The 14,480-nt window shown below is 37.1% G+C and overlaps 1 non-coding gene across 1 annotated transcript; it reads right to left on the bottom strand.

Annotated features, from left to right (window-relative positions):
* Window positions 1-11,235: 11,235 nt before the first annotated feature.
* LOC116557626 lies at window positions 11,236-11,399 on the bottom strand. The gene has a single exon (XR_004271610.1). It is a non-coding gene; the product is annotated as a U1 spliceosomal RNA (small nuclear RNA).
* Window positions 11,400-14,480: the final 3,081 nt, after the last annotated feature.

Here is a 14,480-nt window from a genome sequence, read left to right on the forward strand (position 1 = left end):
ACGCCCAGCTAATTTTTGTACTTTTAGTAGGGATGGAGTTTCACAATATTGGCCAGGATGGTCTCAAACTTCTGACAAGTGATCAACCCGCCTCGGCCTCCCAAAGTGCTGGTATTATAGGCATGAGCCACCATGCCTGGTCTTCTACTCTTCCTTTTAATTACTTCTGTTGAGTTTCTAGCAGCTTCTGGAGTATACAAACCTCTTTTCTACCTCCTGGCACTTATACATGTTGCTCTGTCTGGAGCACATTTCATCCCCCATCGCTACACAGAGCTGCCTTCTCCACAGGTTTATGTCGCTCCTTCAAGGAGATCTTTGCCAATACTTAATCTGCATTCTTCTGTTCTTTCTCAAAACAGAATGGACTTTTCCTCTATGTCTAACAAGGATGAATTGTTTATCACACTCAGAGTGTAAGAAATGTCACATCTCTATTATATTCTCAAGCATATACTACAGTTCAGAGTTTCCATTTACCAAGATAAGAGTTTATTTAGCTTGGAAAATGGGAGAAGCGCTCTGTTTCCTTGGACTATATTGTTAATTTGGCTGCTTCTGCTAAATGATGCTGCATTTGAGGGTTACCCTTCATTAACTACCGATCCAGAAATAGAATACAGATATGCCTCTCTATCACCCAAAGATTTGATCACCAGGGTGTTTGCCAGGATACCAAGTTTTGGCAGTTAATATTTATGTCTTAGTTACCACATACCAGCTCAACAAAAGGTCTTCCTACTACAGGAAAATAACTTTAAAGAAAGATGTAGCTAGTCCAAATTGAGATGTGTTGTGATTTTAACATTAGATATTGAAAACTTGTTGTGAAAAAAGAATGTAAAATATCTCATAATGGTTTTGTATTAATTGCATGTTGAAAACTATTTGGGATATTGAGGTTAAATAAAATTTATTATCAAAATTAATTACACTTAAAAAAATTGTTTTAATATGGCTACTAGAAAATGTAAAACTACGTATGTAACGATATTACAATTCTATTGTGTGCCACTGTTCTAGACCTTACAAAACAGAGGCCAGGACCCTTTCCCCATTTAGTGCTCTACTTTCAGGACCTGGGAGGCCTAACCTACCTTACACAAAGCCTGAATATCTTTTGAAGGGAGAGAGAGAAAAGCTACCTTTATACTTTTTTCTTAATAAGTCAGCTACAGAAAAAGAAAGGCATGAGGTAATTTATAAAATTATTGATACATCATTATCCTGGCATATCAGCTTTATAACGGCCTTATTATATGTGAATTCTTTGTTTAATGTTTGACTCAACCACTAGAATGTAAACTTGATGAAGGTAGAAATTACTTCATTTTTGTTCACTTCAATATCTCCAACACTTGCAGAAGTTTAAGGATCACAGTATCTGTGGAATAAATGAATGGTAGCATTGTAAGGGAAGGCTGTCAGAAGACAAGGCTTTGAGTTAAATTCTGAAGAATGATTAGGAGTTAGTTACATGAGAAAGAAATAATTACATTTCAGATAGAAAACAATATACGAGAAGGATGGATCCATGACTCAACTCCCCATCCCTACCTTCCACTGTGGAATCATGATTGGCAGGGGTCAGATTGTGAATATCTTTATTTTTCCAGCAGGTATTGATATTGTTTCTTTTCTTTTTCTTTTTTTCTTTTAAAGACGAAGTTTCACTCTTGCCCCCCAGGCTAGAATGCAATGGCACAATCTTGGCTCACTGCAAACTCCACCTCCCTGCTTCAAGTGATTCTCTTTCCTCAGCCTCCTGAGTAGCTGGGATTATAGGCGCCTGCCACCATGCCCAGCTAATATTTGTATTTTTCGTAGAGACAGGGTTTCACCATGTTGGCCAGGTTGGTCTTGAACTCCTGACCTCAGGTGATCCATCCACCTTGGTCTCCCAAAGTGCTGGGATTACAGGCATGAGCTACCATGCCTGACTGATATTGTTTCTTATAAAAGAAAATAAGAATACTACATTTGTGATGTCCTTGGACTATGGGCTGGGGGAAAGAGGTAGTTACATAAAAGGCAAGAGATAGGTTGTGAATTATATTTTAGAGTGAAGGTAAGAAGTACACTTTTTGAGAGATGTATGTGCTCAGATATGGAAACCAGACCTGACTGTATTTGAATCTCCAGCTCTCCCTGAGATTAACTTCCCTGAGCTTAGGGAGACTTGTGTTTAATCCATTTAAATAAGTATTAGGTTGGTGCAAAAGTAAATGTGGTTTTTAACATTACTTTCAATGGCAAAAAACGCAATTACTTTTGACCCAACCTAGTATCAAGGACTGGAGGGTCAGTCATTCATAAATTCTAAATCTGGTACTCACCAAATCTGTGCAGAAGCAAAAAAATGCAGAAAACCAACCTTATTTGTTTGTTAGTAATACTACGGACATATCATATCAACCCTTGCTAAATTACTGTTAATATTTTTAACAGCAACACATGCATTCCTGGCTGCTACCACACAAAATACTGGCCTTTGGCTGGGTCCCAATAGCTGGCATGCTGCCTCTCCATTTCTTTATGCTTCACCCCTAGTGCCAGAGGTCTTACAATTCTCCTGGCTAAAGCCAGTAGCACAGTTAAAATGATGCAGGGTCTTCAAAACGTTCATGAAAATGTATGTCATGGAAAAATTATGCATGAATTTCAAAAATGTTTTGCACCAAAATAAACTGGCACTAACTTTTTATAACATGTATGAACAGGATCTAGTTTGAGGCACTAAGAAAGATAAAACATCAGTTTGAAAAGAGCCTCTGTCAGAGCAAAATGAATTCTGCTAAAATTGAAGCAAGAACAAACATCAAATTTAGTGAAACTTGAGAGAAAGAATGGTGAAATCATTGATGCTTTATAAAGAATTTATGAGGACAATTTCCCAAAGAAATCAGCAGTTTACAGATGGATAGCTTTTTTTAAGAAGGGAGAAGTCAATGTTGAAGATAAAGCCTACAGTGGCAAATTATCCACATCAATTTGTGAGAAAAAAATTAATCTTGTTTGAGCCCTAATTGGACAGGACAGAACAGAACATGAACAGCAGAAACAATGGCTAACACTATAGATATCTCAATTGGTTAAGGTTACATGATTCTTACTAAGAAATTAAAAGTAAACTTTTCATTGATGGGTGCCAAAACTGTTGCACCCAGATTACCTGCACATAAGAGCAGGCTTTCAGTGGAATTTTTTTTAGACAAAGTTCAAGATTCTGAAGCATCTCTTCAAAGAATGGTAGCAGGTGAGGAAACATGACATTACCAGTACTATCCTGAAGACAAAGCACAATCAAGCAATGGCTACCAAGAGGTGGAAGTGGTCCAGTCAAAGCAAAAGCTTTTGCTGGTCAAGAGCAAGAGCTATTACACTGGTCATGGCAATAGTTTTTTGAGATGTGCGTGGCACTTTTTCTTGTTGACCTTCTGGAGGACCAAAGAATAATATCTGCTTATTTTATTTTGGGAAAGGCCAAAGCTTTAGCAGAAAAAAAATGCCCACAAATCTTCACTAGAGAATCCCTTTTCACTACCACAATACTCCTACTCATTCCTCTAGTCAAATAAGAGCAATTATGTGAGATTTCTAATGGAAATCATTAGGCATTTACACAAAAGTCTTGATTTGGCTCCTTCTGACTTCTTTTTATTTCCTTATCTAAAGAAAGATCTGAAAAAGCCACCCATTTTTCTTCCATTAATATCATTAAAAAGACTGCATTGACATGGTTAAATCCCAGGGTCCTCTGTTCTTTAGGGATGGATTACATGACTGGTATCATCACTTATAATATATTGAGTCTTGAATTTGATGCAGTTTATCTTAAGAGAGAAAATATATATATTTTTATTTTTATCAATTCTATTTTTCCATAAACTTTTTGAGGTCCCCCTGTAGAGTCATTGTCTGAGTCCCTCAGCCCTAAAGTCTGGTATCATTGTGACTGATGGCTTCCTATGGCTGCTGTTACTGCTGTGCTGCTATCACCTACCACAGCCTCTGAGGAGGAACCCTCAGTACTGACATGATTCTGCATTTCTTTGGAAGTCGTTCTCCTACTCAGGCCTAATCCAGAATATAGGCTCTAATACAGAGCTAATACAGAGCAAAACAGATTAGGCCTAAGTAGGAGAAAATTACCACGTACATATCCTGGATTAGGCCTGAGTAGGAGAAAATTACCACAAGTGTTTAGCACTTACAACAACACAAATGTGTGAGCTCATAGTTGTGTAGGTAAATAGGGCATATGGCCTAGCTGGATCTTTTGGTTTGAGTCTCACAAGGCTAAAATCAGGGTACTGGAAGGACTATCTCAAGGGTCTGAGGATGAATCTGCATCTAAGTTAATTCAAGTTGTTGGCCACACTCAATTTCTTGCCGTTGCAGGGCTGAGGTCCCCAGTCTATTGCTGGCTATCAGCTGGGGCAGATTTCTGTTCCTAAAAGTGTCCACATTCCATCTCATACTTTCCATGTGGTTTTTTTCAGTATTGCTTTATTGAGTTCTTCTCATGCTTCAAATATCTCCAAGCTCCTTTTCTGTCACAGGGAGTTGACTCCAGCTGGAAGAGGCTCTCTGCTGTTGTTTTTTTTGTTTTTTTTTTTTTAAAAACAGGATCTGTTACCTGGCTAGAGTGCAGTGGTGCAATCTCAGCTCACTGTAACCTCTGCCTCCCAGGCTCAAGCAATCGTCCCACCTCAGCCTCCAGAGTAGCTGAGACTAGAGGTGCATATACCACACCCAGATAATTTCTATATTTTTATTGGAGATGGAGTTTTGCCATGCTGCTAAGACTGGTCTCAAACTCCTGAGCTGAAGCAATCCACCTGCCTCAGCCTCCCAAAGTGCTGGGATGATTACAGCCATAAGCCGCCATGCCTGGACTGCTCTCTGCTTTTAAGGATTAATTTGATTGTGTTGGGCATACCTGATAATCCAGGCTAACCTTCCTATTTTAAGGTTCATAACCTTAACCCCACATGCAAAATTAGTTTTGCCGTGGCCTGCAGCATAGTCACAGGATCCAGAGACAAGAGCATGGACACCTTTGGGGGCCTTTCTCACTTCCACAGTCTCTATGTTTCCCTTTGTTCTCATGAGTGAAGTGGTAAGTTTTCTTCTCATAATAATAAAGGCTACACTTATTGTGAACCTGCTAAGTTGGGCTACATGCCCTATATTCAGCATACCATTTAATTCTTGCAAGAATTCTAGAAATTTATATGTTTATCCTTTTATGACCAACTAGAACATAAGGCTCCAATGGTGGGACAAATCAAAAGAAAGGCTATGTCAATAATCATACTAATAATAGATAATACTGTGGGTGCCATGGAAGGAAAGCCCATGGGGTTGGCTAAAACCCTAAGAGTGGTTTAATCTATGTGGCTTCCGATTGTTGCTGGGATGAAAAGTCAACACTTTGTTTAGTTTATGATAGAAAACACATTTCTAGCTAGGAAGGCAACAGACAGAGACAATGCAGCAGAATCAGACTTAGGGCACTGGAAAAGAATGAGCTCATGATAAGGTAAGTTGAGGGCAAGAAAGGAGGATTTGAGGAGTAAATTAAGATAGTTAAGCACTGAGCCTATGAACCGAAATTGTTAGAGCCTATCCTTCATAAGGTGCCTAGTGAGTGGCAGGGATCACTGGATACAGACAGAGGCTGAAAGACTTAAGGCTGGACACTGGAAGGGCACCGAGAACACCATCTTCTCAGAACACTTTTTGTGAAATCTCTTAACTAGCCAAAATAGCTGAATTACTTGCAGCTATTTTAAAGCATTCCCCTGGGATGATCCTGGGGGTGCTATAAAAATATTAAAGATAAACCAATACTCTAAATGTTTAAGGAGAAAAAATTAAAAATAATATAAACGAAAAACAAAACACAACCCCCTCAAAGCAGCTTCCTGAAACAGTCTGGTGAAAAGGCTCTGCCTCTAATAGTATACTTAATCTACATCAGACAGAATCTTTTCTGCATGTTATTTCCTGTTGCTTTTTTGTAATAATAGAACTAAGTCAGCTAAGATGTCCTGGTCTCTGCCCTAGGCCAGGTCTCCCAAGAGCATACAATGGCTTCTAAGAGGTGGCAAAAGGCTCCTGTCTCCATGGTACAAATCTCCCATAGGTAAAAGTAACAGACATAAACGTGAACCCAAGAATAACATGCTGAGATCTTATTTTAAGCTTTCAGAGTTATAGAAGAAAATTATTTCTGACTATTTATCTTTCCAATAAGCAGAGTGATTCCCTCATTAAGATCATTAAATAAAATCTTTTCAAATAAATGGATGGCGGAAGAAAGAAAGAGACTGGACTCTCTTAGTGGGGTAAGGAGAAGAAAAAAAAAATCCTGTTGTGAAAATTTTTTTTTTATCATTTTTTTTTTTCTGAGGAACCAGCCTGGTTCAGAGAAACAAGTGCTCTGTGTCCAGAAGTTTGGATGTACCATTGCACCACTGGGTAAACATAGGGATCTAGGAAAAGTCGCATGTCTGCCTTAACCACCTATCCTTTTCTGTAAAAACTGGCGTCTCTCATCTCCCAACCTGTTTAGGCAGTTTGCAAACACAAACATTAGCTACATTTGTCATATGGAACTGGCAAAACTTTACGTAAGACTCAGTGCAGCATGGGGGCTGATAACCACAGCTGCCATCTGCACAGTGACTATGCAACCAGGAATTGTTCCAAGCCAGAAGTTCTGAACATTCTCATATCATGGCATCCGTAGTAATAGTAATTTTTTCATAGCACATCTAGGCCAAAAGAAATACCCATCATATCCATTTATTAAGTAATTATATCTCAACCACTTAATACATATTTGTGTCTTGACAACTTGGTGGGAATTTGAAAAAATAATATGCATAAATTGAAAGAAAATATTTTTATTTCATTCTTAAGTAACACAATAGTGACTAATGGCATGTGTGCACCTGTTGGGTGCTGTACAATGTCTGGAAACTTGGAGTCGGTGAAGATCAGACTCCTTCACCCGAATTTCTTGTTCCACGTTGGTTTTAGGGTGGTATTTGCTTTTCATCATAGCAAAAGATGAACATCCAGCTTTGTGAATATATATAGTGCCATCGACAGGGATGCGGTGTGATCTAATGTTGAAACTGTGAACTACCTCAAGCTGGTAGTTCACTCAATGACTGACAGACATCAGTTATCCCCTCATTTCCCTTGAAAATGTTAAATGTTCCAACAATCCTTTGCAAGTTGACTGCCGTGCCCTGGGATATGTTAGCACATGCGATGGGAATCTCGGAACTAAGCACCTAAGCTATATTAACTTTTTTGATCCTCACAGCAGCCCTGTGATTTAGTACTGTCCCTGTTACTATTCTCCATTTTGGAGAAGACACTGAGGGACAGAGAAATTTAAAAACTTGCCCAAATTCACACAGCTATGAAACCAGAATTTGAAGCCAAGCCTTTTGGCTCCAAGTCCTTAAATCGCATAAGTACACAGGTCGGGGATGGGGAACGCTGGGTTCTTCTTCTCAGGATTTGCGTGGCCTTAGGCAACCTAAGTGACTTATCTATGGCTCAGCATTCTTTTCAGTCAAAAGGGGATAATAACAGTTGTCTTAAGGATTAAATGAGACAATACATGTGAAGACCTGAACTTAGTGCCTGTCACAAAATCTTTACTTAAAACTAGTACAATTTTGCACAGGGATCCATTGTGTCATTTCCTTGTTTTTCTCCTAAGAACTATATAGGTGAAAGGGAGGAAGGCAGCAAATCACACTGCCATGTGTGTACCTATGCAACTATCTTGCATGTTCTTCAAATGTACCCCAAAACCTAAAATGCAATAAAAAGAAAAAGAAAAAAAAAAACTTCTGTGACATATGTTAGTTTTAAGAAGTCAAATCACAGAAATAATTCAGAGGACTTTGCAGTAAATCTGTGATTAATTGCTCGCAGCCCTGGTATCTTCCCAAGTATGCACCTTTTAACCACCTTCCCAGCTGGGCTATGTAAAGAAGGGGAAGCATTGAGCTTTCAGGGGAGAGGTTTCTTATCAACACATGATAAAATTCTGAAGAATTGGTAGGAAAATATCAAATATTTTGATTGAAAAGCTTTATTTTTTAATGATGGAAAGTGAAAAAATTATTGAGCCATCCTTATCTGACAAAATAGAAGAAATGTCACAGTGCAGTCCTAGGGACTCACTCCCTTTCTTTTACAGAATAAGCAAAACAAACTAAAACAAACACAACCCCCCCCCAAACTCCCAAAACAGAAAACAAAAGGGCTTCCCACTTATTAAAATACAAAAACCTAGGGGGAAAAATATCACCTCCTACCCCCAAACCAATTGCTTTCTCCTCCAGAGTCTAAAACTGTTTTATTTATGATCTCCAAATGAATAAAAATCTGTTGTGGTCCGACTATTCATCTCCGCAGGCAGCCCAGGGTAGCATCCCACACAGCAAACTTCCGTCAGAGCTTTGCACTCATTTTTGAAGCTTTTCTTCCACATGAATTATAATATTCTGTTTCAGTTAGCAATGCTTTGATAGTCATGGGCTTCTTCTTTGTGCTACACAGAATAGTTTAACAGAAGGAGTTGAACCATGAAATGAGGTGACCCACGCATTGAGTCTTGCAGGGCTCTGCCACCCAACAGTTGTGTAGATTTGTAAAGTCTCACCTTCTTGCATCACCATCTCCTCATCTGTAATGCTGGGATAGCACTACTCCCCCTCACCGCCAGTGTCATTGGGAAGGTTATCTGTGATAATACACGTAAAGATGAGCTATGCGGTAGACATTGTACTGCCATTGTCTCAAAGACATTCTGTTGATGTTTTCTCAATGCTGAAACATTGCTTTCTTCCCACCTCTACTCTCTTGAAGAATATAGGAATTCCTGGGCTGTTTTCTTCAGGGATGCTAATTTATTTGCCTTACAAATATTTGTCTGTTTTCTCTCACGTTAGTATGTAAATTGGGTTTTAAATTTATCTTAAAGTTATCTTAAAGACTTTGTGTGAGCTATGATCTGCAGGGAATGTATTTATTTGGCTCTTTTCTATACCCTGGAAATGGACACTGCAGAGATCATTTAGAAGTTATGAAGACATTTAGAGTTTTAAGACTATTCCCTTGCTGGCAAGGAGTTGTAATCCCTTGAAGGAGAAAAGGCATTCTGGTTTTTGGAATTTTCAGCCATTTTGCACTGGTTTTTTCCCATCTTCATGGATTTATCTACCTTTGGTCTTTGAAGCTGGTGAACTTTGGATGAAGCCTCTGAGTGGATGTCTTTTTTGTTAATGTTGAAACTATTCCTTTCTGTTTGTTAGTTTTCCTTCTAACAGTCAGGCCCCTCTGCTGCAGGTCTGCTGGAGTTTGGTGGAGGTTCACTCCAGACCCTGCTTGCCTGGTAATCACCAGCATGGGCTGCAGAACAGCAAAGATTCCTGCCCTTTACTTTCTCTGGTATCTTCTTCCCACAACAGTACCCACCATATGCCAGCCAGAACTCTCCTGTATTCCTCATTCAATATATTTTTTACGTTTATTAAAATAAGTATTTCTTTAAAATTTTTATGTTAATATATAGAATTACATTGATTTTTCAAATATTAAACTTATATGTTTGGATTTGTGTCCTCACCCAAATCTCATCTCAACTTGTAATTTCCATAATCCCCACCATGTCTGGGGAGAGACCTGGTGGAAGGTGATTGGATCATGGGGTAGTTTCCCCATGCTATTCTCCTGATAGTGAGTTCTCATGAGATCTGATAGTTTTGTAAGGGGTTCTTCCCAACTTGCTCCACACACTTCTGTCTCCTACAACCTTGTGAAGAAGGATGTGTTTGCTTCCCTTTTTACCATGATTGTAAGTTTCCTGAGGCTTCCCAGCCATGTGAAACTGTGAGTCAATGAAACCTCTTTTCTTTATAAATTACTCAGTCTACGGTAGTATCTTTTTAGCAGTGTGAAAACAAAGTAATACATAAACCAACATGCCATTTCTGAATAAATTCCATTTGATCATAAGTATTATCCTGTCAATATGATAGGATTCACCACTGTCATTTTATTTAGAATGTACTCATTAAAAAGGTTATTCTATAATTTTCTTTTCTTATAATTTTTTTTGAAAAAGTTCTAAAATCAAGATCATGAATGGTCTTATATAGATATCAAAGGTCTTATATAAGTTTTTGAAACTGTTGTCTCTCTATTATCTAGATTTTAAGACTTATGTTATCTCTTTTTAAATTATTTGGAAAACTATCTGTAAAGCCATGTGTTTTTTTTGTAGTAAACATGTTTAATAATGCACTAAAAATAAAAAACTATTTATATTTCTATTTTGTGTGTCTATTTTATGATTTTTAAAGAACTGTTAATTTATAATGAAGTAGCATATCTATTGGTGTAAAGTTATCTTATTCATGTGAAGTTGACTGTCCTTATTTACAAGTCCTGCATCTGTGGATTCAACCAATCACAGATAGAAAATAAGGGGAAAAGGCACAATAAAAAGCAACAAAACAAAAATAGAAAATACTAATAAAAACAATACAGTATGACAAATATTTACATAGCATTTACATTGTATTATGTAATATAAGTAGTCCAGAGATGATTTAAAATATGCAAGAAGATATGCCTGGGTTTTAAGCATTATATTTTATTCCATTCATATAAGAGACTTGAGCATCTGTGGATTTTGGTATTTGGCAGCAGGGTGGGGTGGTTCCTGGAACAAATCTTCTGCAGACACAGAGGGACTACTTTATGCAGAATCTGTAGTAGTGTCTTCTTTTGCATTCTAAATATTGACAATTTGTATCCTCTATTTTTCCTGTCTTTCTTTTTCCATTTTATTAATCATTTAAAATAACTAGCTTTAGAGTGTTGATTTTCCATGTCATATTCTTGTTTTTTATTTCACTGATTACTGCTCTTATCTTTGGAATGCAGCCATCAATGCAATGAGGCTGTGAACTTCCTCATTCCACACACTTTGCTATTTTCATTTCTTTATTATAATTCAGTTTTCTACATTTACTAATTTCTACTATGATTTTTTTCTTTGAACTATAGATTTCTGAACAGTGTATTGTTTAATTTCTATTCATATTTTTGTATTTGAATATTTTGGCTTGATTCTATTGTGATCGAAAAACTTATGATGAATGATCTCAATTCTTTTTTTTTTTTTTTTAATACCAGGGGAAAGTGGGAAGGCAGTCCCCCACTACCACAAATTATGCAGCTGAGTTTCCCACATTTGGAGAAATCACAGGGGTCAGCACATCCGGAGCGCAATGGATAAGCCTCGCCCTGGGAAAACCACCTTCGTGATCATGGTATCTCCCCTGACAGGTAAGTACTGATCTCAATTCTTTAGTTTGTTGACATTTGCTTTAACCCCAGCATATGACCATTTTTGCTTTGCTTTACATACTACATACACCTGAATGGAATGAGGAGTCTGTCATTGTCAGATGCGATGTTCTATACATGCCAGTTAGGTAAATTTTTAAAAATTTGTCTCTCTGATCTTGTATATTCTTACTCATTTCTTATTTTTATTATATTTGCTTCTTATATTGTTTTTTATATTTAACAATTTCCAAATAATTTTTAGAAAGTAAATAGTGAGGATTAAATCTACCAGAGAATAAGCTCTAATACAAGGATCTTGTCATAAAGGAAAAAAAAAAAAGATGGACTACTGGTTCAAGTACAAGTTGATAAATATAATTCAATGGAAAGTCAGAAACTGAGCCATGTTTTTGGGGGAACTTAATGTAAGACAGTACCACATCAGTGAAGGAGAAGATACATTATTAATAAAAGCTCACATATAAAGAGCTGTGTATCATTCAAAATACAAGAATTAATTCTAGTGAATTATAAATATTCAAGGTCAAAATAAAGATAACAGGAAAAAATATAAAAGATTATCTTTCTGACTTCAAGTCAGATAGATATTCTTAAGAGGACCTTAAAAATATAACTCACAATGTGAAAAATTAATATTTAATTACATCAAAAATGGAGATTTCTATCAAATGGAAAACATGATAGACAAAATTAATAGACAGATAATGAATTGGAAGAAGATACCTGTCAAAACTAACATTGATAAGAGATTAAAATCTAGGATATTTGAGATTTCTTCCGAATCATTAGGGAAAAATCAAGACACTGAAAGGAAAATTCCACAGACAAAGAACATGTATACTCAAATCTCAGAAGTGAAAAATTAAATGGCTATATGAATTGAAAGTTAAACTTACTAATTAATAAGATGTGAATTATGACAGCAGTGAACTACTACGTTATCCTCATTACGTTGATAAAAGTTAATGACAAGTATTGGAGAGAATGAGAAGAAATTAACCACATGGACAAGTAGGTGATAGGGAAAAATGGTGCAGACAATATGAAAAGCAATTCAAAAGTACTTTGGGAAAACGAGAATATATATATTCTTATATATTCTCCTGTGTCTCAGCTAAATTTTTGCAGAGGTCCATAATGGAAAGCTCATAGGGATGTTTATTACTTCATTCATTGTGATAAAAAAAAATTCTAAAACAGTGGATAATTATAACGTGGTATATGATTGCTTGAGAAGGGGGAAAAAGGGAATGAAGATTGGGAATCTTAAAGAAAGAAACATGGTCCTAAGAAAAATAAGCAAGAGATGGGTTCTTCCATGTGTAGGTGATGGCAGTTAATGTTTCATGAGTTGAGAAGTGTGATAACTTCAACTCTCTGCCCATGCAGTTCCAAAACAAAATAAACAAAACCACCTCAAAACACCTTCTGACATGTATCTTTGCAGATCAGCCTAGTACATTTTAAGGAAAGTTTCACCAAATTGGGTTGTTAGACAAAAGAGTACATGCATTTTAAATTTTAATATATTTTACCAGGCAAGTTCTTTATTAGCTATTTCAAATTTTTTTCTTAGATAGTCTTATTCATTTATACCTTAGGTTGAATTTGGAGTGAACTAATCAAGTTATAAAAGAAACCCATGGGGATTTATGTTAGAATTGCATTCTAATAAGGAATTGCAATTTAGAATTACATTAAATTAATAGCTTAATTTGTGGGTAATTGACCCACTTTCAATCTGAGGAAATATTTTATAAGCATAAAAACTAAGAGGAAATCATAAGTGAAAACATTAAAATGTTAATGATGATATTTCTTGGATAATGGACCTACATGTACTTTTTTCCTCTGTCCACCTTTCTGGGTATCCAAATTTTCTTTAATATGCACACTCTACTTTTAAGTAAAAGCATTTATTTAAAAAGTGAACCATATAGTAATAGAGCCAGGAGGGATGGTTATTTCCAAAATTAGTTTTTTCCTTTTTAATGAGAAAAGGGATTCAGAAGCTGCATTTTAAATGTCAGAAGTTATTTATCAAAGTTGCTTTTAATGATTAGAGGAATAAAAAAATGGGCCGGGCGCGGTGGCTCAAGCCTGTAATTCCAGCACTTTGGGAGGCCGAGGCGGGTGGATCACGAGGTCAAGAGATCGAGACCATCCTGGTCAACATGGTGAAACCCCGTCTCTACTAAAAATACAAAAAAATTAGCTGGGCATGGTGGTGCGTGCCTGTAATCCCAGCTACTCAGGAGGCTGAGGCAGGAGAATTGCCTGAACCCAGGAGGCGGAGGTTGCTGTGAGCCGAGATCGTGCCATTGCACTCCAGCCTGGGTAACAAGAGCGAAACTCCGTCTCAAAAAAAAAAAAAAAAATGATATTGCAGTTTGGGTACGTAAAACTACTTTTCTTCTTCATGAAGCAATGTTTTAAAACCAAGTGGGTCTCATTATGTGGCATGGTCCCTGAGGAAAATGTTACCAAGGTTCTCTAATGAAGCATGGAACACTTTTTTTTTTTTTTTTTTTTTTTTTGGTTCTAACATATTTAATGCTCAGAAATTACTAGAAGGCAAGAGGACTAGATTCCAACTGGGAGGCATCAGCTCATTCTGTCAGAGAGATGAATTGCAGAGTTTGGCACTTTTCCAAAAGTGAAGAAAAAAATCTTTGGGGTTCTACTCTTTTTTAACAACAGATACAGCAGTTTATCAAAAGTTCAGTTTGCAAGTTCTTCCTGAAAAATTGGGAATATCTATTGAAGTCTGTGACTACCTAGAAACTGAAGTTGAGGCAACTGCACATCTGTACATTTCAACTCCACCCTAACTCTCTTAATTTTGAAGGGGTGGTAATAAAGAAGGAGAAAACTGAGAGTTGGCAAGGAGCAGGAGAGACACAGAAAAAAAAAAAAAAGACGTGGACGTGTTGTAGCAAGAAGCCAAGTCAAGAAACTCTAGGCATAGCACTGCTGCATGGTGTCTGTGAGGCTGGAGGGAACAGCTAGATGAGTGGCTTCTCCCACTTCTTGATCCAGAGAGTTCTGCAGGAAGCCATTACAGG

Source organism: Sapajus apella, unplaced genomic scaffold (assembly GCF_009761245.1).
Source record: "Sapajus apella isolate SASKATOON/1434 unplaced genomic scaffold, GSC_monkey_1.0 scaffold19, whole genome shotgun sequence".
In the NCBI taxonomy this organism is placed as follows: Eukaryota; Metazoa; Chordata; class Mammalia; order Primates; family Cebidae; genus Sapajus; species Sapajus apella.